The 26,299-nt window shown below is 32.4% G+C and overlaps 2 non-coding genes across 2 annotated transcripts; both read right to left on the bottom strand.

The window, feature by feature from the left end:
* Nucleotides 1-2,046: 2,046 nt before the first annotated feature.
* Trnay-gua lies at nt 2,047-2,141 on the bottom strand. Its single transcript has 2 exons — nt 2,105-2,141; nt 2,047-2,082 (listed from the first exon to the last, which is right to left on the bottom strand). It is a non-coding gene; the product is annotated as a tRNA-Tyr (tRNA).
* Nucleotides 2,142-19,771: 17,630 nt separating this feature from the next.
* Trnat-cgu lies at nt 19,772-19,843 on the bottom strand. The gene has a single exon. It is a non-coding gene; the product is annotated as a tRNA-Thr (tRNA).
* Nucleotides 19,844-26,299: the final 6,456 nt, after the last annotated feature.

Genomic DNA, 26,299 nt, shown 5'->3' with positions numbered 1-26,299 from the left:
GACCGTGTTTCAGCCATAATTCTCGTTTTAAATACTGATTTATGCGGATAAATTTAATATTTAATAAATTCTAAAATAAAAACAAAACAACAAAGAAACAGCAAAAAAAAAAAAAAAAAAAATTGAAAAATAACAAACCAAGATTTATGTGTTCATTGAATCATAGATCAATGTGAACTGTTCACAGTTAAACTCATGTCAAAGCACCTGCTTAGCGGAATATTTATTTCATAAAAAAATATAAATAAAGCCGGAGATTTATTACATATACGTCTCTAGGTGTACGTATGTGTGCGATTATGTGTGCATTCATATTTACAATCTATACGATCAGATTTATTAAACAAAAGTTGCATAAGTCCCGGATTTTTCTTCAAGTACTTGTTGTCAATTAGTTTTCTATGTTCAACTGTGAAGACAGTTACTTGAACAGACTAACTTATATATATATATATATATATATATATTGACCTCCTATGGTTTTTATGGCATTCAAATCGAGCTCACATGTGAAAATTATTAACACAGTTTATGTTAATATTTAACTAACACTTGCAAATCTACACTTAACTAACTATGCTAACATGGCAGCTAACGACTATTACGGATTATATAGGAAAAAGTGTGCACTTATAGAGGTTGATCAAAAAATTCGGTGAGTGTCACATTTTCGCAAGTTCGAAAGTGTTTTAAAACGACACGTGACACACTCATCGCATGTTTACGAAGCATGTGCATTTTCGTGTCCGATGGGCCAACAACTTGATTGATATCTGACACTTTGACATGTATTGGTCCACGGAGCCTATTGAAAAATCATTTTATGGCACATTAAAGAAGTACTTGGACAAAGCCCGTCCATTTTTGAGCAGCTATCCATGTATTTGTGTTTCTTAAAGATTTCTTGTATGGTACCGTACACATTTTGGCGTTTAATAATTAAAATGGAAAATAAATAGTCATATAAGATAAATTCGCTGTACTCTAGATTTGGATAACTTCGGATTCTTAACAAATGTAAACTTTTATATGACAACAAAGTCTCATTTTTGATAATTTACAACGAAAATAACTAAAGAAAAGTTAATTCTATGACCAGAATATAATATATATTGAGTTTGGATCATGTCAGCTTACGTTCTGTATACCTTATCGTTAAGTTCCTAATCATTTTTGTTTTATGTTTATTGTAACACTTCAGGACGCAAATAACAGCCTGCTTTGGCTGTTTATAATGTTTCGACTTGTTTTCTTTCTTACGACTTCTTAAGTTCAAGACCAAAAAATGTGTAATGATCTTCAGTATTATTTTCTCTTGCTTAAAGCAACGAATAAAAAATGTAATGAATTTTGCCAACTAATCTATTAGAGAATTTGTGAGATATTCGTTAAATGCGAACGAAAAATTGCCAAAAAAAAAAAAAAAAACAGATGAAATGCAGCTTGTTAATGTAAAGTGAAGAATACCAAGAAGGAAGACTTCAATCATAGCAGACTTTTTTTCTCAAATCACATCCGTTTTTTTTTTTTTTTTTTGGTATGCATTAATAAATTTGAAAATTCCTTAGCAAATTTAGTAAATCGTCGTCCAAATTTAGTGCCTTGAAAAACGCAGTATATTCAATTAATATCAGTATAATATCCGCTTTTATGCATATAAAGAGCGTACGATATGTAATAACTTGTGGAGAATGTAGCACAGGGCAGCAAAAGGTAAAATCGCAATCGTGTTCACTTGACAAAAACTATGTTGAAAGTTGAACTATGTGATCAAGAGAAAGTAATAAAATCTATTTATAATAAATAGTCTATAAATATGTTAATCAATGTTTGTAACTCGAAAAGTTAATAGCTATTGTAAGCTTTATTCACATTTATTACGGATAACGACACTTAACATATACGTGGTAAGAACAAAGCAAATTCCTTTATATTAAATGTGACTACGTATGTGTTTACATTGCATTGCGTCTATTGCGTTTTGTAAATTTTATTTCTCGATGCACTATATTTTTAAAAACGTCAAAAAAATTTGAAAAAAAACTTTCCTTCGAGCCGGATTTGAACCAGCGACCTATGGATTACTATTTCATTTCACTCAATTCTACAGTCCACCGCTCTACCAACTGAGCTATCGAAGGCTTACAAGAATCGTGAACAATAAACATTATAAGCAGATTAAAAATTTATAATTATATTAAAAACACTTTTTTAAGTTTTAAATATATATATATTATAAAATATTCTGATGATATATCCGTATTTGCATATATGGATTGTTGATTACCGTAATTTTCGAAAACAATCTAGCCATCTGCATGTTCTTATATTTTTCCGTGTTTCTGTCGATATATTAATAAAGCTTTTCATATTATGTGTTTTATCTTAAGTCAAAAATTCAATTTCACCATAGATTGTCTCAACAATAACTGAAAAATCGAAAAATCCTAATTGTATAGATGAATAGCGGAATTCATTTAATCGCATAGGCAAGTTTATCTGTCGACGGAAATCGCGACTACAGCCGCAAGAGTTTGTCTAAAGAAAAAACCATAACCTCTTTTTTTTTTTCATCGAGAAAGGGCAAAAAGCTTAGAGACGAACCAGTAAAACTTTAAATTTGAGCTTGAACTTCATTTATTGAAGTTTTATTGTATTGGAGCCTGCTATGAGAAAAAGCTAAACTAAGGCATGCTTATCAAAAGGGCTTTAAAGAGTTAGAAGAATCATCTTAAAAGAAAACAAATGATTTCTTTTGCGTATTTCTTTTGCGAGGCACTAAATAATTATGGTAAAATGAATGTACGCTGTCATAAGATGCATATTAAGCGAAAGTTAACTTTATTCGCAAACGAGTATTATATGCAGACTAGTCGTGTGGCTAAAAGAAATTAATCTCAGCTAAACATTACTTTTTTTAAGTAAGTGTTTATTGATTTTCTCTTCAAACTGTTGTTATAGTTTGTACTTTGCAGCAGCGAAAACATTCGAATGTACGAACGAATCGTGTGTACTGATAACGTTGGTATAAATATGTCATCAAATTTGATATAAAAAAAAAAAACAACTTTAAATAGATTATTACTGCGGAATGTGTTTGACTGATTTGAAATAATTCGTTTTTAATGAACTTTTGTCAGGGGGCAGGTCAATAGATTTAAGATTGGTGTTAGACCGATTGCAGCTAGAATTGGTTGCAAAAACATTAACCACATTACCTTCTAGAATTCCAAGAACTTAAGCGAGGTTTAGTGTCAAAACTACTCTGTGTTTCTTTTTTTTTTCTTATTTTGATTTGTAAGATGCATGTGTAATAGTTTTGCGATCAAGGATGCAACACGTCTCACAGTGGATGTTGTAGAAGCTCATCTAATATCTATGTATTTTCATACTAATATTTTGTCATTTTTTTCCTTAGAAGTTTTCGATAAGTAAAACACAGTATGAAGAACTTAACGTACCATCTGACATATTTACAAGATTTTATGCATTATTCCATCGTAGAAATAAGAAAAAATTTTAATTAGGCCCCATTTGTATGCACAATAGTTATGAATTCAAAAAGTCTTCTTGGAACAGAAGAATTCAACAACAACAAATGTAAATGTTTTTTTATGATTATGTATCAGCTACAAATCTTTCACACTTACACGTCAAGAGTAAAATCATTCAATTACAAAGGCGCAGCATGTTTCCTCTTGACGTTGATGATTTTTTAATGTTTTCTACGGTAGCTTCTTATGAAGACACTAGTTGAATGCGCTAATCGATCGGTTCGGGTCGAGCGGTGAAAAGCTAATATGATCGGCAGTTCGTGGATAACAACAGAGTTGGTGATGACTGATACTTAATAAACAAACAACTCCAACAACAAATTATTTTTACAAAACATAACAAATATGCGTACATATATTTTTACATGAATATCAAGAATTTGAATGAACAAAAGGGGAATAAAATACACAAACAAGAACACAAGCGTTTCTTCATTAATTCTTTGGTAAGCTAATAAACCGAAAAGATGATGATTAATAGAGTCTAGTAAATGTTTTGTGTTCATAAACAATCTTTTATATCCTCCACCCTAAAAAAGGGGGAGGACATATAACGTTATTATTTCGTTTGCAACAGTCAGATATTAAGCATCCAAGATAGTGAAGGTGGATTAGAAAGAGTTTTTTGGAAATTTCCAGGACATGGCTTCCTCTCTCTCCCTCTTGCATGTGTTATCTATAGATATCAACACAACTAAAAAGAAAAGAAAATTATACTGGAATACGTTGTCTTCCGAATTCAATCTGTTCTTCACTAAAGCGATAGGCAATCAATAATATGAAGTACTTACGTTCGCCTGTCTAGTCATCATTAATTATTTTTAAGATCACCAACATTTTGGGAATTAAAAGTTGTTCATTATACTCGAACTGATTTCTATACAAGAGGTCTGAAGTTGAGTTACAGATTTTAACTTTAACTTTGTTTTCCTCAATAACTTATGAACTTCTTTTTTTTAATTATTACTTCTTTTATTATAACATCCGTGGATGCTTCTCGTACACTTACCACAATAATGGTAAGAGGCAGAGAGTGGTCGCAGCCTACGGAAATTATCTCGCGATCAAAGCCTGTACTTATTCCACTTGGTTAAGGATGTATGGCCAAAACTAAATCAGTTTCCACTTTGATTGCTGGGTATCCAAAGTTCTCTTCAAAGCAAACTTTTTTGCAGTTCTATGAAATTTATACACTGGGACATGAAGATTGACGTTATCGTGTTAATGTTAAAGGTGGGTGTACGTGAGTGAGTTTAACATTGTCCAATGTTTTCTTGTCTAGTTGTATCAATATTTATGTATAAAGTTTTTTCTTGTGATTTATGCTCATTTTGAGCAATCTGTCTTTAATATTTCAAAAGTTTGCCTGAAGTAAATTTTTTACAAATTCTTAGTAAAATTATCCTCAGAAATTTTTTTAAAAATGTATACAATTTTTTATTTTGTTCGGATGAAATTATTCAAATTATATTTATCTTTATCACAGGAAAAACACTGGGCATTTGATGACGACACAAACTCGGCGACAAAATCAAACAGAAATAGATACCACCTCTAGTGCCTTATACTCGATCTTCCCTAGTGTAGGTGTCGGACTATTCAACTCTATTACTTATAATCACTCTAACACGACAATTTATAATTTGTGCAAATAAATAATGGAGGTCTTTGAAAATCTTATAGCGTACCTCCTTCCTTAGTGATCTGTCGAGAAGCTTCTTCAGCCTTATGCACTGTTTTAAGAAATACTAACTATCAGCATCTAATGTGTGCGGTTAAGCGTCTCATATTTATATATATATATATATATATTTAAAATGAATTAAAATATTATAATTTGCGTGTTATTGTACAGTTATCCGATATTTTCTTAATATTATACGGCACATGAAACATTACAAATTAGTAGAAAAATATTTAACAAAGATATCTACATAAAGGTTAAAGAAAAAAAAGTATGAAGGGTAGAACAAAGCGTTGTCTTTCGACTGTTACCGTTTTACGCCCCTTGTTGCCTATAGTACAAAAGAAGAAGAAAACACTATTAACTAATGACCACATTGCGAAAGTACGGCAATTGAAGGATCTTAAAGGTACGTAGGTATAACCAGTCCGAAGAGTCCACACAATCGATACAAGGTAACAGCACAAATCTAATAACATTGGTGACGTTAAACAATAGAGGACTTTTATGCGATTAAGAAGAGGAATCTGTTTTATCTTGTTTCCATGTACAGGTTTATTCTTGATCGAAACTCCTACATGAAAAGTGGCCGAAAAATGAATCCTTCTGATTTAAATGTAGTCTTTAATATGTTTATATGTCAAATCGGTAAGAGGTGATTCAAAAATAGTTCCGTCCAATCGAAACTTTTCACATTTACCAATGACCACTGACTGTTTTATTTTTTTTGTAAATGTCTTCTTCAAGACAAGGCATTATGTATGTAATAGTCGTAAAAATGATTCTATACAATCCAATTTCTTGGTTCATATTATATCTTAGTGTACCAAATTGAAGCATTCAAAATTGAATGGGTTCAAAATTATTATATATAACTGTTCATACGTTCCCCTTCGCTGCAGCTGGTGTGAGGTATAAAAATATTGTTACCCAAAAAACATTCGATTCAATTTTAAAATTAAAAAAGCCATTGCACGATATTTGAACTTATACTGACGGCGGCGAGAAAGGGTAATATATTTAAATTATGTAAAAAAAAATTAGTTATAATTAATAACACAATAATTAACAAAAATACTTCATAATAATAATTAATGCTTTGCCTTCCAAATTTTTGTGATTAAAAAGTTGACTATAAGTCGACATTGTCGGAGTTGATGTAAGATATACAATGTCGACATATAGTCGACATAAGAGTGCACAGGGTTAATAATAATTGTATTATTGGATCTATTTTCAATATAGAAACAAATCCCTCCCACGTTCAATTCATTATATTCTAGTTGATCAAAAATACCTACATTGTAGCGAACTTCCGTTAAATGTTTTCATAGATTACAGGTTTTTTGCAAATCTGTGCTGGTTATCAAAAAAATTACATAGTCGCTATCTGTGTTTATGTAAAAAAAAAGAGGAAAAAAATGTTTTTAAAAATCATTTTACAAACGATAGGTCGGTAATTTAACACCTTTCAGTTAACCAAAAATGTCCCTGTAATATTTAAAGCATATGCGTTTTTATTTATTTATTTTTTTTTTTTTTCGCATTTTTTTTTTGCACTCTCTCTCCCTCTCTCCATCATTTGATATTTTCAAGTACATTCATTCATACATTTGTACATATGACTTAATTAAGCCAAACAAATATTTTTACAATGTGTATAGTTTCTGCTTAAATTAAAAAAAAACAAAGAGAAAAAATGGGGAAAAAATTAAAAGTAAAAATAAAAAAAGAAGAGTAGAGAAAAAAAATGCTCTGTTTTAATAATTGCATTACCCGCACTTACACTACCGCAATTTTGCACTGCGGCATCAATTGTCAATTGATTTTGTGGTAATTTTGTAGTGCTTGTTCGCCATGTTGTTGTGTTTGCGTTTGCACAACTACAATTCAATTTTTTTTTTTTTGTTTTTGGTTTTTTAAACATGAGCATTATTTTTTCCGAACAATATTTACACGTGCTTGCATATGTTACTGTTTGCATAAGTGTTTACATTATCATGTTTGGTTAGGGTTACGCCTACTTGTTAGCTACTAGGGCTTGCTGTTCGTTTGTATTATTATTACAGATATAAAACGCCCTATATTTTTGTTGTTTTGATGATGATGACAGGATATATAGTTTTGTTTTGCTTTGTTCATAAGCTTTTCTTACGCTTTTATGGCCACAATGTTGACCAAGTGTTGTACAACATTCATTTCATAATGCTGTTGTAGTTGTTATCATTGTTTGTGGCCACTTTTTCAACACTATTGTTAAACAAAAGTGCGATTTTTTTACTGCCGTTTCATACATTAAATATGTATCTCTGGTTTTTTTTTCCTGTCCACTTTGGCTAACCAATGTGCAAACATTTTTTTTATATTACTTTATTATTGGTTAATAAACAATAGTTTTTTTCTCTTTTTTCTTTTTTTTTTTTTTTTTGGTGATATCGTATTTCAAAGATTTACAATTAAAATTTTCGTATTGTTTTTTTTTTCCCCCTCTTCAATAGATTATTCAGTTCCCACGTCATGGTTATAAAAAAAAAAAAGTGTCTCTTTAGTTGTTCTCGAAAAAACCAAACAGAAAAGAAACGACAAAGCTTTATGCATCCATACGCGAATGCGTACTCGCTACCTTAAGCAAATAGTAATCGAAAAGTTTCTAATTCTATATATGACCTATCAGGATCATTATTGCAGTTAATCTATGGAAAATGCCCCAAAATATGTTTATACGAAACTGTACAGTGATGTTTGCTACAGCCTCGAATTTATTGTCGAAAATAATCGTCTTGGCAGATGGAGAAAGATGCCTCCAAGTGGCTTTCATAGTATTACTATTATTGCTTAACTTGTCCGTCAAAATTTTAATTAGAGCTGCAGAAAGAAGAAACAAGAGTATGGACTAACCTACAGAAAGACAAACCGTTGAATAATGAGCACGAGGACGAAAGCATAATTGAGTTAATTGATAGGCAGTCGTAATTGAGCTCATTGATAGACGGACGGATAGACTAATAGGACGGACGGAGGAGCGTATTAGTGGAATGAATGCAAAACCAACTGGCCACAGGGACACGTTTAAATTGCGTCAGATTTTTAATCTGACATATTTACTTTACGGTGAATGACAAACGTAACGACAAAACGAATATTCTTCGGCGATGGTTATAAAAAATTTACATGTCAAAATTTCACACGCTTTAAATAACGTTTATTTTCATAATAATACCAAGTGACACACATTCTACGAGTTAACAAAAAAGTTTTGTGCACATTTGCTTCCATTCGAAGCTCATTTATATTCTGTGTTCAAAATTAGAGTAAAAGCCATATAATCAACACATCGGAGATTATAAAGTTTTTTATTTTATTCACTACGAGAAATTTCAAATTTTATGATTTTTAAGAGAAAAATTCCACAGTCATTAAGTAAGATATAGAACGGACACAGGTACCATTGCAATCGAATGAAATGTATGTACAGCTCTAGTTATGTCAAATATTATTTTTATTTTTTTTTTTAATTATATTATACACTAAACTGATGTATCATGACTGGTCGCTGATAGGAAAGTAGCTCATTTCTTTCAGTATCTGTCGCCAACGATCTTGAAATCAAAACAGAAATCGTACATAGCTACTTTTGTTTTTTAGCCGCCGATGTGAGTGAGTAAGAAAAGATGTCTATTCCGTTTCTTTCGCCAAACTTTTGTGCGCTAATTTTCTTATTTGTTTTCTAATGCACAGAAGCCTGCATAAAGGTTAGCAAAATTATTTTCTAATGCGTAGAAGTTTACATAATGATTGGAAAAATGACAACAACACGCATTTCAAAACAGACTTTAGGTGAGTAGTAGCGCGCTAGACTCGCAAGCCAGGCGTCATGAAAAACAGCGCATATGCATGGCTGAGGGCGTCGATAAGTTAAGGTACACAATTGCTTATGTTGATGACATACTTTCGCACATATCCAGCGCTCAATAATATACAAAATATATATATTCTTACTTTAATTAAATTTCTTAACCCGTCGTTAGTTTTTGTCATATCATAACATAAAATCTATCGTTTCGTTTATTTCTAAACTTCATAAAGTGATATTCGCTTACATTTATTTATATCTTTCTATTTATGGCATTAACGTTCGGTTCATATGGTTTTTGTCAAAAATGAAGCAATAAATCTGTTGACGGCATTTATTATTGTATTTTAAATTTAACAAAACTTATCATTCGTCATAAATGGAGTTTTCACATGTGTTAAGGGATATTATTTGATTTGTTTTTCTTTTTTTTTGTTATTGAAATGCTTTCTGTAACGCATATAATACGTTTAATGTGTGCTAAAGAGAAGGATATCTTTAGAATACAGAGACCATTAAAAGGAGGTTATAAACGGATACTTAAATAGTAATACTAAAAATGAGGGAGGATTTGCTGAAATGTTTTAAAATCAATATGCGATTATTATTTTACACGAGCGCACACACGCACACACACACACACATACTAACTGAAAATTGATCATTTAGATACCATGGCAGAACGGAAGGACATTTTAAATGAAAAACACAAGCGCGTGTCGTGTTTTGAAAAATAAAACCATAAAAATGCGTAAAAATTCAACAAATAAAACTTTTGTATAAAAACAGAGACAAAGACAATAATGATAGATTTTAACACAATGTTCTCTTCGACAAGCAATAACAATAACAATAAATGCGAAAATGTGAGAGGTCGCCACCACCATGCGTAGGCCTAGCTAAATGCCTTTAGGCATTGGACTGCTTAATGAAGGGGAGGTTGGCTACATTCTCTGACTGACCTAAGGTCAAATGCCGTACAAAATATTCCTGCTGTTAGTTAGTAAACGCGGGTGAAAAATAAAGTAAATAATTCAAAATGTGTCGTCCATCGTCCGTCTCATCTCCGAGTATTGTGAAAATTGAAATATAACACATTTTTCAAAAACAACAATAATAATAATAACCTATGGAAACTATTGTTTAAAATTGACATATGGTCATATGATAAAAATAGTTTTTCCCCGTTCGGGTGCAAGAGCAATAATTTCAAATGAAAAATTTATGCGCTTAGATACCTTACATGTGCGACAATTAATTCAAGTACTTTGTATACATTTTTCTAAAACGAGAAACTTTATGAAATTTGATATTTTTATGAGCCTTCATTAAAATAGAGTTGAGTGAAATGACCCAAAAACCACCCGTTAAACCAAAAATTTCAACCAGTCAAATGTTAAATGTTAAATATTGACATGTTCTTGATACGTCAACAGCATTATTCTAAATTTAATCTTACATCATCTGGAATAATATTTTTCATTATATTTTTATCTTACCAGCATTAAAGGAAATAAAAGGTGGACAGAAAGTTACCGTCGGTTTTTTTTTTTCTCTTTAGAGTTTAGCTAAATTTTTCTATTTCGCATTAAGGGAACAATGGTGTTTGACGTCGTATTCTGTGCACTTCGAACCTATTATTCCATGCTAAGACAATTTTTCGATCTGAACAACAACAAATTGCTTCAATTAAGATTTTAAAACACCATCCTTAGGGGAACGAAGCGATTATGCGAAGTTCAAAAAATCCTCATGAACTTGGATCGAAACTGTTGCTTCCCAATCGAGCTGTAATAGTTTCCGGCATTTTATGAGAGGCGAGGGAATCGAACTTAGTTTCTTATTGATATCGGAAATGTGAACCATACGTGTTTTAATTTCACTTACTCTTATTTTGCTTATGGAATGATTGATGATTCAAAAGGAACTCCTTATTGTTCAATTTTCCATGTATATCATGCGTACGCCTTGTTCACCTCATGATAATGAATACGATCTACTTTTAGTTGTCGTTCCTTGATTTGGTTGATAGCAAACTATATGTAGCAGCGTCTAAAATATACATCGCAGACATTCTTTCATTCCGTCAGCATGTGAACACTTCGAACTTTTGCGAATTAGACTATTGAGTAGGATCCGCTTTCATTTACCATTGAACGTAACCACGTCCGGATGTGTTGTTTCCTTCTGTCATTACACAATAACCACTGAGAATAATGAACTTTCATTTAACATTTTATTACCCGTTTGAAGGCAGGTTAGATAGAATGATGCTCTGGCGTTGTGATTAGTCACTAGTCATAAAAGGCAACTATGTGTATTTTTGTTATGATGGTTTGAATCATGTATTGAATTTTGCTTTCCCGAGGGAATAAGCATAACAAAACACTTCGATGTCAGTTTTATTCTAAAACCGGATTTCTAAGTCCCTCAAAGCACACCGAAACCACTGTCTTAAAACTTGTGATGACTTTGCTCAGGATTCGGCTATAAGTTTAATTGCATATAAGAGGCTTAACGGAGCTATTGCTTCGTTCCGGTGAAATTATTTTCATCAATTATACCGATCTCTCACGCGTCGAAGATATTTTAGTTCAATGGTCACTTGCCATGAATCCTTTCTTCCTCAAAGTCTTCGATAATTTTTAGTTAATTGTACTTTAGGAGGAAGAATAAAAAATTCCCACCCATATCTCCTCTTAAGTTTCAAATCAAGATTTCTAAAAATAAAAAGAAATCTATATTTTGCGAAAGATTTTTCCTAATTGAGAGTTGAAAAATGAATTACGCCTAAGTTAAAGCCATCGATCGATGTTTACAAAAAGAATCCTAATACTCTTAGAAATCTATTAAAGCAATCGCATAGCTCTCCTTGCATGAAATGCCTTCTTGCCAACCTAATAAATTTATTTGAAAGAAGGATCTTTTTACTTGCCTTTCGTAGTGAAACAAGCATTAGGACGTATGGCACGTGCTGCTTAAGTCTTTAGGGTTAAAGAAAAATTAAAGAAGAAGAGGAAAAGAAAAAAAGTAGGTGGATACATATTGTGATAGAAAGCAATAAGTTAAGAATAGGAAAGATGAACAATTGTTACATTTACGTCATTAGTTCAAAGAATGAGCACTCGGCAGGCAGCATGACTCACTTTAAAGATAGATGCATTACATAATTATTAAAGCAAAATCGCTAATATCGATTACAAAACTTTTTCCAAAATGCTATAGTATTTTAAAAATATACACTTATTGATGTCAACTCTTAAAAATAAAATAATTTTTCTTTGTGGTTTGCCTTATAATCCTATAAAAACTTCTGACCCAGGAAAAACATATTGTTATCCCGCCGCTCAGTGTGATTTGATTTAATAACCGAAAACCGATCATCAATTAGTAAAACAAGACGACTATAAATTCACATATTTGTAAGATATCACAGCACATGGCCATTAGCTATGTAAATGTTTATTTATATATCCACGACTTATATATTATCGAATATTACGATGCAAATGCCTTTGTTGGCTTAACGTGGGTACACTACCTTATCGAGTTAACCCCTTGGTGCCCGATGACACACGGGTTAATTTTGCGTAATCGGCTCCCTTCAGAGAGTAAGATAATCCCTAGAACCTAGGGGCCTAAACCACACTGGAGAAACCAGATATGTTTAGGATATATAGCGCAATAAACAATATACACAAAGAAGAACACGGCTCGTATTGATTGATTTGACTGCTGCGATATTTCAACGTTGTACCTTTTGTTGGAATGTTGGATTCTAAGAAAAAAAGTTAGTCCTGAGTATATATCTAAATATAAGAGCCCTAAATATTACTGTGTTCAAAACGTAAGACCAATATTCAAATCGAATTTCAGAAATATTTTTTTTTGTAAATTGATAGCACTGTGCCAAATTTCAGTATGTATGTATATATATAGGCGTGTAACTTGTCAACAAAAGCAAATAAAATGGTTCAATACTGAGTCACTGTCAGCTAATAAGCTCTTAACTACAAATTTCATCTGTGCCATTTTAATAGCTAGAGATACCAATAAAGAAAGTGAAATACACAAATTTTGATCTAAGGTAAGCCAAGTGTTCTATAAACTCTGTATCATTTAAAAGGTTGAGTGCAAAAATGGACTCAATCTGTTCTGAATCTTGAATCCAAAACTACAAGACAGCGGGTGACGGTAAATATCGTGACGCCATATATTAATTGTCAATCACTCATTCACAGCAAATAAGATATAATTTGTGTAACCGTATTATCAATCAAGAAGCAATTTATTTGAGTTTCAAATTTTGACTTAAATAGCAGGAAAAGTCCGATAAATCTGAGAGGAGTAAGAGTAAGTTCTGACAGAATAAGTTCAAAGAATCTGCTCATATACATAGCAGTCTTACAACAATTGAAAGACAATGGTACATAGAAAAGGTAGTGAAAAACCTCAACAGTAGTAATACTAAAGGAAAAATGCAGTTAAGAAGCAGAAATTGCACTAAAAGTGGTTCCCTAAACAATTATTTTTTTCTTTTTCATAAGAAAGCCACAAATGTGTATGTAAATGCAATCATCAATAACTTCTACAAAGATATCATTTTAGATGAATTTCGAAAGATAGACGGATTTCTTTGTGCGGACAGTATGGGAAGAACCATTAACAAGACACGCCTAGTGAAGCGTTGTTTCAATTCAATTAATTTATTCAGCCCACAGTTTATGTTTTCTTAAATGAAGAAGATACTTGAATCCTCGTCTATAACGTATTTATTTAATATATGGACCAAACCTAATGCAATCACGGACGAACTCATCTCTTTGCCTGCACGCTAATAATTCTTTTTCCCCTAACTAAATTTTATTATGATTTCAGTTAGACGGTTGAGTAGTTATTGTTGTATTTCCCGTTTTTTGAACTCATATGTAACAAATCAAATGACTAAGTTAGTATACTTTCCGCTTTGTAACGAAAAATGAATTCTTAAAAATTTCTAAAACAAAAAGTCAATATTTTATAGAAATTATACGACTCGTGCTCAGAGGCAAAAGTTTACGCTTTGGTGAGTATGACAGTGGATGTGTGCGTAATTATATACTAAGAGGAGTATCTTAAAATGCATATAGCTTCGGTATCACTTATGCAATGTAATTTATAACGAATCGAATAGAATGACATTTCAAACTAATAGCATCATATCATCATAATTTATATGCAAAACCCCTGGCTAAAGCGTACAAAGATGCTATTGCTTGTCTTCGCATATGCGGAGATGTATACTTAAGTACATGATATCATAATTTATTACATTTATTCTACGCCTATTATTATTACAGGCATTTTCTACTAGCAACGACAGGCACAAACATATATACGTTTATATATGTATGTATGTTAATAAGCATCTCATTCCATTTATCTTTGGACTTTGCATCTACGTACACCATTGTTGCTTCTTCTTCTTCTTCCGCAATGTAAACTGAAAATATTCAAAGTCTAATTTATTTCATGCATACGCAATGTATGCGTAAAGGTCATCACACAATTTAAGGTTAATAAGGGCAAATTTTAAAAGAGACGACCTTTTATACCTGAGTGTCATTCAATTCATTTTATCGGATAATTTGTTTATCTAAATATTGTTTGCATTGATTTCGTTTACTTTTATGTTTACTTTTTGTTTGATTTTGCATTTTTCCGATTTTTCTCCCTTAAATTATTTCACTTTATTGATTTATTTTCATTTTCCCATAATTTATTCATTAATGTGTCATTCTTATCATGACAATTATTATGCTTCAAGTATTTTCAAATATTTAGTTACGATTTATTTGACTGTTGTCGTCTTTTCATTATTTCCTTGTTTAAATTTATGATTGTTACCGCTTAATGTTCCATTCGGTTATGCTACATTTAATTTTCTACACGTTAATGTCGTTTAAATCAATTGTCTTTAAAAAGAGAGGAAAAAATTTATACATTTTCAAAAATTAATTAATTAATTAATTAACGATTAAGACGTTTGAAAAAGGATACTTTTTAATAATCATTTTAGGAAAATGTAGAAACATATATGTTAATCCTTAGGCTGCAGTGTAAAAATCGGTAACTAATAATAAATTTTATTCGCAGTAGTTTGCTATAACGTAAATTGTAAGAAATGGATTCTACGTGCCGTAGGACATGTTATTAACCACCTATACGTCAGCTAAGATTCTACATAATACCAAATTGCCAAGAAAGTCAGAGCTGCCTGTGTATAGTTATTTGCCCGGAGATACTTTATCGGACAACAATTGCAAAAAACGTAGAAATTTTACGACCACTTTATAACATCGTCGAGGTCTCCTAACAGAAATCATGGCCCAAAGGATGCCATAGACAAACTAGAGTACCAAGGTCTACGATCTGTCCGTTGAGTAAGTAGGCTTCGTCCGCCCGTTTATTACTACTAGGGTGAAGCATGTGTACTTACTTTAGATGTAATCATCCGTGGCGTGTTCGTGGCACAAAAATTTCCAAACACTGATCCTCTTTAAGAGGCACTTAAGAATAGCCCTGAAAATAATAACGTCACTAGTTCGATATTCAGACACACAGAGAGGATTATTACAGACTTCATGCGCTACACAAAAAGTGGCTGGATATTCAACTTAGCTGGATGTTGAAGTCGATTTGTTGAAGTCGATTTGTTAATACATATAAAACTTGAATTAAAACTTAAATTACGGACAATTCCTCTATTGTGGGAATTTGCTTTTTTTTGTTGCTATGTGCTGGGGTTAACTCGTCGGGGCATCCAGGCAGTCAAAATTTGGTTGAAATAGTATATAACTTACTTTCCGATTTTATTTTAATCCAATAAATTATCAAAACGCGTGTATTGCATTCATAAAACTGTATAAAACCATGACCTTTATTAAATTCATAATCGGTCTTATTAACTAAAGGAGATCTAAGATTAAATACGTAAATCCCAATGACACATAAGGGACAAACGTTCAATAAGTTTGTGCAACTTTCTAGAGAATAACTATAGGTTCTCCTTAACTTTGTCCTGCTTTCCAGTCTAGAGTATCAGTTGAACATTTCGGTCTCCTCGTCTTCAATTAATCCCTGCCGTAAACGGCTCCTCATGTTTATTCTTTACGCGGATACTTTCGGATTACCAAACACACCTCCAACCAGCACGACGGCTTCAATTAGAGAGAAAGAGGAATTATGCTTGATGTTTATTCTAAACTTAATTGATTTGCTTAGCGTTTCCCATCGACTGATACTCACAGCTGATACGCTTTTCAGATTTGATAACCACTCTGGCCATCTGTAGATTCACAATTAACTTGGTAATTTATTAACCTAAGTATATTTACAGAGACCGAGAGAGTAAACAAATTGATATATATATATAAAAATAGAGTAATGTATATAGGGGTATAATATAGGCACCCACGTTACGAGATTAATACTAATAATAAGGGATACATATATACGAAAGGCGTAAGATAATGTTATATAAAAGTAAACTAATGATGGTAAAGCAAAGTATATAAAGAAAACAAACTAAGACTAAGTGTGGGACTACGAAGACCCCGGGAACTCTGATTCTCACAAAGGTAACGATTCAACTCTCCTTGATTGTATTAGGTATCAGGTGGTCACTCTGACATCAATGACTTCCTTGACGATCTGCGACTTCCTAGCGATCGTTAGTGAAAGGTTAAAGGCGGCTAGCGCTGTAGCAGAATAGGTGGTAGTACACCAGGCAATACAAGAGCAAATCCCTGTTAAATGATTGAAAATACTAAAATATGTGACTAGTGGTATTAAAAGGATTAGGTACTTTGCCTTGATTGCTTCTTCATTGCCATATTTCGAACACCTATGAATGTCAAGATCCATTGTTGTGTTCGGCATAGGAAGAATTGCAGAGAAAAAGCAAAATTAGCAGCTGTTCTATATAAACTAATTAAACTAACTTTTCGAATATGCGAAGCATTTAACAGAATATATGGAAAATGCCATAACTGAAAAGATGTGCAACTTTGCTGAAAACGATATAAAGAAAAGCATTCCGAAAATGTTTATTAATAATTTCCTTTAAATCTCTTATTGTAAGGAAAGTGTTTACTAAGCAGTCTTGTTCTCCGTATCATCAGACTTGCTTGCTTTTACAGCTCAAATGTCATCGGGGGACAAAAGAAGCTTAATTAAAACATATGAAACATATAAGGTTTTCTATGGGAACTTCTATGAATGCGGATGATAACGGAGTGCCGTTATTAATCCAATTACAATTGTTTTTCAAACAGTATTTAGAACTATTCTTATAAATTTCTATACATTCGTTTATTAAGAGAAAGTGTATTTACAGTACATTTTCTTTAAGAGTACATTAATTGTAAAACTCGTTTCATAGGTAAATAATTAACCAAAATTTCTTTGTGCACTCCAAAGGATGACCTTTGAAGCAATCGGTTTCATATTATCTCGATTTTCACGCAGGAAAGCTGATGCAACTGATGCTTAGCTATCACTTGAATATTTTCACTTTTTTAACGAATAAAAATTTGTTCAAGAGCAGTTTGCTCATTTAAATAAAAAGCTCTGTAGAAGTTCGCGTAATATTTTATTTCAATACAATTGCATATTTAAGGCTTCGATTAAATCCAATACATCCAATGCATGCATCCATAATTGTATTTTAATAGAATTATATATATATATATAAAAAAAAAAAAAATAGAAATAGAAATAAAAAGCACAGGAAAACTACAGACCCACTAGATGGACGTAAGTATAATGGCCTCGAATAATTGTTTGTTTAATCGTAATACATATATACATATATATATATATATGTGTGTGTGTATAAAAAATTGTTTTCTATGTAAAAGTTCACAGCCGTTTATGTAACTAAGTAAATACATGCACAAGCAAATGAACACATGGCATATGTACAATTATAGTGTATAAACTGGGATTAAATTACATTATCTTTTTCTTTATTTGCTTATTTATTTTTTTATATGCACTGCATTAAAAATGTATTTAAAACATATACGAATTACATACACACATATAAGAATATATATATGTTTGTATAGATATATATCGCAATATACATATATACATATAAAAATATATATTTGTGACTGCATTGGGTGTAACGATTAATAGTATGAATTAGTTCGTTATTGCTCTTCCAAGCCATCCAGAAATTCTTCATCATCCACTCTTTCCCCGAAGATTCTTTGCGCAAATAATGCTGAATTTACTCGAAATGACAGAGGAAACGATAACACTATTTGTAATTCTTCGGTCAAATTCGTAATTAACATCTCGATATTTATCGTGCACGTTAAAATTTCCTCTCCAATCTCTAAATTCTCTCTCGCTCTCAATTCATTTCTATTTAATAATCCATCTCAATGAATTTACACACTGCCGTATCTTTATCGGAAAACGGTTTTAAATTAACATAAATTCTTCTGTAGACATCGGCAGATTACACATTACATTGTCCCTTCCCACTTGGAGTTATAATTGAAAGCAGTTCGTTGCTTCGTAGCGTTTGAGTAAGAGTTCAAAATTTGCACGAAAAAATTTTTTTCAAATTTTTCTCATATTATAGAAGATTAGATGCAGCTGAAAATAGCTCTTCTAAAACTTTCATTATAAATCAGCTGCCAACATAGGCAGTAAAGTACAATTTATGGTCGGTCTGCCGCAGTAGGAATCGAACCTGCGCCTTACGGATGCCGGACGTCTTAACTACTGCACCACACGGCAGACGCTTAAAGTTGAACAAATCCCTTGCATAATTTTGCAATGGAAGAAGAAGAGAAAATAATTGCAATATTTTATAAATGCTGGATAGAACTAATGCGTAAAGTCCTCTCAATTTCACAGTCGAGTTTGAAAATTTGCAAAAATTGATTTGAAAAGATCTTCACAATCAAACTTGTTACATTAGTATTACACCACGGCGAAGGTAACGGCTTCATGGCGCTCAAACTTGTATGAGCCAATTCGATTTTTTCGCCGAGACATGAATTTCGGGTCGAAACAAACAAAACAAGTCTTTCTCAAATGACATAATGTTCTGAAAAAGATTGTAATGAAAAATCGTTCCCTTTCTTCGAAGACTCCTTGCGAGAACACGCCTGTTTTCGCCGAATTTACCTGCATTGATGGAGAAACCGAAAACAAATTTAGAATTTTACAACCAAACGCATAATTAGCATCAAGTTATTCGTCATGCACTTTAACACTTCGTAGCAGAAGAACTATTTCCTTTCGAATCATTCCCAGTTTCATTTCTATTTAATGATCATCTTAATCTGCCGAATGTTTATCGGGAAACGCTTTTAAATTAACATTAACTCTTTCTGCAGATATCGGTTAACGTTATGGAGAAATGAGAAAGCAACAAGTAAGACATTCGGTTATCGTTGGGAGTAATTGAATGCAGTTCGTCTTTTCGTTGCGTTTGGATAAGAGGTAGAAATTTTTAGGAAAAAATTTTTTTCAATTTTTTTAATTTTCTTCTTTATATTCTAGCAGCTTCGAAGCAACTAGTGTACCAATGAGTAAAAAAAATTTTTAATAGCCTTTGCAGAAAATGTCGCCCGCAAAGCCACAAAAAATTGGTGAATTATAATTTATGGCCGGGACCTACCGCACTAGGAATCGAACCTGGGTCTTCCGGATACGTGCCGGACGTCTTGACCACTAGACCATACAGTAGGCAATTGGGCCGGAACAAATTTCTTTTAGATTTTTAAGATGAAAGAGGAAGAAGAATAAGAAATAATAGAAAATTTGAAGTGACGACTAAGCTTGATATGATTCGTTGCAAAAAAGTGTTTTTTAGTTGTGCTAGCAAACGCTCGGTGTAATTACTAACAATTCTACTCTCAAATCATGCCATCAATATAAAAAAAGTTATTCTATTTGTTTTGTGTGAAGAGCCGCAAATAAAACAGAAAACAGACAATTGAAGATGATCAATAAACAATTTATCAATGGTTTTCAAACTTTAAAGTTGCTTACAATAAAACTTTAATACTTTAAGTTAATGCTATCCTTTAAATCTTATGTTATCTTATTTAATTAATAATTTTTAAACTTATTGACAGTTAGCAGTCAACAAGGTTTTACTAAGTTGTAAGGGAAAAATTATATCTCCTGAAGTTTTTTAAATATATTGCAATTTGTGCAAATAGCTTCGCGTCTCTCTTTGAAGCTGAAACTTAGAACTAACAAACTAACTAACTTAGTGAGTACTAAGATTTAGTTTAGTGCCCGAATTTTGTAAGCAGGCTTGCTAATGGCAGCTGACGGACAGGAAAACGAGCGCACTTGACGAAATCGTTTGAGAATTTTACGTCGTTTAGAATCGTACTAACCGCTTTGGGATCACAAGATCACACTACAACTGAAGCGACAAATCAATGGAGTGCAATACAACCACCAAACTAATAAGTGAAAGAGAACATAACTTCAATGTCCGAAATGCTAAGAACATTCCGCAAGAAATGTTCGCTGAAAACGTAAATTGCTATTAGAAAGTAGGAAGGCTGCGGAGCCTTTAGTGAGCGTGCTAAAGTTTTCCGTTACCACGCATCCTTGCATCTTGCTCATCAGTCCCTTATGATAATAAAGTCTGAGTGAATGGTTCGCGGCAATAGGGGAAGCTTTTTAAAGGCATGGCTTCCACAAATCGTCATATAGGTGGGAAATATGTATAGCAAAAATTTGACTAAAGTATTTTTTATCCTTTTCGGAGAAGGTACTTGTGCTTTTTATACAAGAATTTCGGTTTCATATATGCATACCTTTGTAAGGATCCTTTGATAATAAAATGCGCATTATTAACTGTTACACCTCTGTGTACACAGCCATCCAATATTGTTCATTCAAACGGTATTGGAAAATGCTTCAAATTACGTAAATATATAACGGACGTTACGTATAAATATATATACACAACCACACATGCACTTTCCATATATAAATGTGTAAATTAAGCTAGAAAAATAAAAATCAATAAGTTTTGTTATCGTATGTTATTTTTCAACATTTTTTTTCACTCTTCACACTAACATATCATATACACGTATTCGTCAACCTATTAATACTGTCCGAAGGGATTTCAATATTAAAACAAAAAAATAAAAATAAAAATAAAACTAAATTAAATTAAAAAAAAAAAAAAAAAAAACTTGATAGAAAGAAGAAAATGGGGAAAAATGTTAGCGAATCAGAAAAAACAGAAACGCTTAATCGCATTATATAGGAGGATTTTAAATTACATTTTCATTTTTATACTATTTATATACTCTTATTGCAAGCAGTTTCGCTATTGATAGGTACGAGGTAAGTGTACAGTTTTTTTTTTGTTTTTTTTTTTTTGTTTAAATATTTTTTCACTCGTAGGAATAAACAACGATTAAAAAAATAAAAATTTTTGCTTAGTTGACGAATGCACAAAAAACGCTTAATTTAAGCTTACAATCGCCCACATATTGTATGAATAAAATTTTTTAATTGAATTAAAGCAACTGTGCGTCAGCTGAAATAGCTATAGACCAACGTAAATAAAATCAATATCAATAACCATTATATACAATCTGTTATTAATGAAAAATTTTTTTTTTTTTCTGTTTAATTCATTTCCGAAAAACAAGAATAAAACAAAAAAAAAAAAAAAAAAAAAAAAAAAAAAGAATTAAAGAATAACTTTTTATCGAGATCATGATAGGTTTTCACTTTATGGCAGCATAGCATAGTAGTAGTTAGATCCCCATTCATCCAGCAATTTTTCAATTAATTAATGTTTATGACTTTTACCGCGCATTTTCATTATAAAATCGTTAGCATTGCAACCGCCATAGCCACATCTGTTTACATATACATATATATGCACATATATATTGAAAAATATAAAAATTTATCGAAAAAAAGTAAAAAAAATATGAGCTTCATTTCCCTTCATTATGCGAACGAGTACTTGTGTTTGGCTTAGCGGAATGTTCAGTGAACCCTGTAAATATTATGAGGCTACAATTTGGTAAATAAATGCAAATAAAATACAATTTTGATAAACATTTTTTTTTTGGAAAGCAATAAATTTATAGAAATATTTAATAAGGTTCTATAAAGGAAGGTTCCATGCGGTCACGTCCAAGCTAGTTCTGTGTATTGATGCAAAATTTATGATTATAATTGAAATGCAAACGCAATGAATTTCTCTACGACTTTAATAAATGTCTATGATAAACTTCGAATCGATATCTGCTTTTGCTTTTTGCAAAGTTTGATTATTTTTCGCTCCATAAGCACTTTGAGTACATTATTACACGCTCACTATTTATTGATACGTAAGATATACGTTTGACACGATAACAATGTAAAAGTCAAGTCACACACAAGGGCCGGTCGATAGCTTTTCGTAGGAGAAATACATATTTTCGATAGCTATACAGAATGTACTCGATACCGGCCACACCTCCAATAAACTGATAAATCAACAAGTTTATGTCACTTCCCGTGAAGAATACATTAAACATTGCCCGCGTACAGATCCTTGAAGCACGTAGATCAATTTGGGGATGATGGGAAAAAAGACTGGCTTAGTTGATTCAAGCAAAGACTATCAAAATGCTTTAGAAATTGCATAAAGCATCGCGAAATCCATTCGAACCTGAAAATAAACTACTGATGCCACAACAATTCTGTAAAGGTTCTGTTAGAACCGATGATCCTGACAAGTATATAAGTGTTTCTTTGCACGAAGAGAAAGGAAATGAAAATTCTCGACGACAGTAGATTTTTCATCTCAACACAGTAGTACGTACAGTTACATATTGCTATTTACAGCTAACATTTGGTCCAAATAAACCGTCCAGTGATTTATTGATTCGCTAATGACATTTGATTCATGTTACTTTACACCATTTGTGTTTCAAGGGTATATTAAATTTGCGCGGATGCATACAACGTTCCGAAGGCCTAAAAGCGAGTTTGTTCAGCCCGGCTTCCTCATTGTTCTTGCTGTATATAATAAAGCGAATGTGTTCAGAAAAGATTTCTGCTTTTTTCTAGGAAAATCGGTTGGACACCATTTGTTTCATTTTCTCTCCAAATATATCATCGAGTCACCGGCCTTATGACAGAATTTAAAAAAATTTATGCCAAGTCTATGATTTGTTTTCCTATCAAGTGCAACCTCGTTGATACTCTTAGCGTACGTCGCACGTAAGCTTTAAGATTAGAGTATAGTTCGCATAGGTTGGGGTTGATCCTAGATCTTGCCTAGAGGCTGTCGGCCGCATATGACAAAGGACCCAGACATGCATGAACTACGCAGTTATCCATATGCCGTGTGAGACGCTACTATGACTCGTCGTTCTTTAGACGCATACCACAACTCCCGAACAACTCCATGCTAGACTCTTTTCTCTCATTCAGTTTCTATTCATTTCTATTTTTTTCTTTTTGTTTATAAAATTTTCACTTAATCTTTAGCCAATAATTTGTTGGTTTAATTATACATATATATATTTAATTTTATGGTTTAACAGAATTTCTTAAACACACGAATAAACAGATATAATAAATAATTATTATAAAACTGCGCAAATTACTTCGATTATAAAATTAAAATGTCTATAAAAACAAATTACTGAGGTTTTTCTAATGCAAGTGCCTCAGTAATCATGATGTAGTGCGGCATAGGCCACTATGAGATGAAAATCTCATTGCCTTAAGCAATCATTCAAAACATTTATAAAATTTTTCTTAAAAACTATTAATAATTTTTTTTTTGTCTCTCTTTTTGTAATTTGTGTAAAAACAATTTAAAACACAATTCAAAATTCGCATTTAAAACTTGAAACTTATTTTTTATTATTCTCTTTCGCGTGGTATTGAAGAATTTTCAATCATTCCTAAGCAATAAATATCTATGAGTCTCTTTATATCGTCTCTTAAGGCAAACATCATGAATAATACAAGCGAACGAGTTCAGATGGATGATAAAACAGAGCGAAAAAAAAAAAAACTGTTACTAGCTATTATTAATTTTATGATTGAATTGAAGGTCTTTTTTCATTACTCTGTGCTCTTCGAACAAATAAAAATGTGTTCATAAAAGATGAACAGTGTTATTGATTTTTATACCCATTACCAATGGATGGGCAGTGTATTACCTTTGTCGAAACGTTGAAAGTAGCCACAAAAAAGCTTCAGAGATCCCACAAAGTATATACATTCTTGATCCCGTATCAAATTTTGAAACGTTTTAAGCACATCTGTCTGTCCGTCCGTAAATATTCTCCCGGCAAGAAAAATGGCGGAAACAATAGCAGTTCCCTAGCGCAAAAGCGGGCTAAATCGGTTCTAGGACATGCCCAAAATATAGGCGTAAAGTGATTATATTGCTCGCTACTCATAAACTGCGGCTGCAAATGTTTGTTTCTTTTATTTTAATATAAAAGTGATAGAGTACAAAAGATTCGACCACAGGCGAATACAATTTTCTTGCTTGTTTATTTATTATTAAGCTTTAACTTTAATTTCACTAAAGTTTAAACACCTTTGCAAATTCATAAACACTCGCTTGAGGAGATGATTAAACACAAATTTCTCGCTTCTTCTTATGGTATTTGCGATCAAAAATATAATTCTTTCAAGTCAAACAAATTAAAATTAATATCTTCCGTTGTAATATGATCCTAACAACGTAGCAAATCATACCTTTTAATAGATCGCATAAAGAGGTGATCAAGTGATTAAGGAGTTTCGTAAAACATCTTTAAGAAAGATATTTCGTTGCATTTAAGAAACGAAAAGATTTATTAAACTAGCAAGGAGGTTGTACTTGCTTGGGACGTATCTATGGCATACAAGAATCGTTTACGTAGGGCACGATTAGCATTTTGAATTTTGGCAGTACAAATTGTTGTCAGGCGCCAGGTGAAGTTTCCACTGGAAAGTTTAGCATGGTCCTCAGATTTGGATTTATTAATAGTGCTTTGAAAATTATGCCTTAGCAAAACAAGAAAAAGGAATCGGAAAAGTTTTCGTACGATCGTGCATTATCAAGAACAAGAACGCGTCGATCAGTTCGAGTGTACTTTTCACAGCGAAACCCTGGCCTTTGAATCGCATACCATGGAGAGCATTATTATTAATGATTTTATTTTTAACTTTTAACATGATTATCAACATCAAGATGGCGTAGGTTCGAATCCCTAGATACTAATGCGCGTTTATCCATCGTTAAACTTTATTCTTTTGTTTTTTATTAGCCAGCAACGATGCTCCGTCCGATGGTCCTTAGCATTTTGCACTTTAAAATTAAGTCTTCTGTCAATGGCGTTTATCATCAAAATCGAAAAAGATTTGCTTTTGCGCAGCGATTTGACGCTCCTATTACACTTCATTATTTTTCGGACCAGTTGCAATAAGGATATGTGGACAGTTAGTAAGATTTCGAGAAAGGCGTAAGATTCTCAAACAATTTAACCAGGCGTGCACGTTTCCCCATCCGTCATCTGTCATTAGCGAGCCTGCCATTTTTAGTACATAAATTGTTGGTTTGCTAATTCTAAAGATCAATTTCGAAAAGAGACGCGAATCTCGGCGATGTTCAAACTACCTTAAATAAAATGCAATCTATTATCAGCAGTTTTCTGTTTTAATTGAAAGGCTGAGAGTGTGACGATCGATTGCGCGGCCACAGATTTGCTGGCTTTCCAAACGAGAAGTGGCCCAGCCGAGCTTAATGTGCAAAACGCGAACCGAAGCTCAACTGTCAGCTACAGCATGCTTCAGCTGATTACTAACAAGTTCGAATCTTCAACAATCTTCGACCTTATGGCCGAAGTGCTCACGCCAAGGCCAATCAGTTTACAGATCCTATTACATTGTCTGCAAGGTCTTCGGATAGAATCATTATTGCCGGAGCTAAGCCAGGCACGCCATTCAGAATCTTACCAACGAAAGACATACATAGCATTATTCCTTTGCTTTCTAGCCCTAAACGATTTATATTCTATGTAAGGCTGTTGTTACGATTCCAATGCAAGCTACGCAGCAGAACTGTGCAGTGGGAACTGTTTTTTTACGGATTAAGTTTGTTATTGTAAAGATTGCATGGCAGATACCATGTAAAAGAAGTCGAGTATATATGTATCG

The sequence above is a fragment of the Glossina fuscipes genome, unplaced genomic scaffold (genome assembly GCF_014805625.2).
Source record: "Glossina fuscipes isolate IAEA_lab_2018 unplaced genomic scaffold, Yale_Gfus_2 26, whole genome shotgun sequence".
Taxonomy (NCBI): Eukaryota; Metazoa; Arthropoda; class Insecta; order Diptera; family Glossinidae; genus Glossina; species Glossina fuscipes.
The sequence above is the reverse complement of the archived record's forward strand: the minus strand, read 5'-3'. Positions and strand labels throughout refer to the sequence as shown.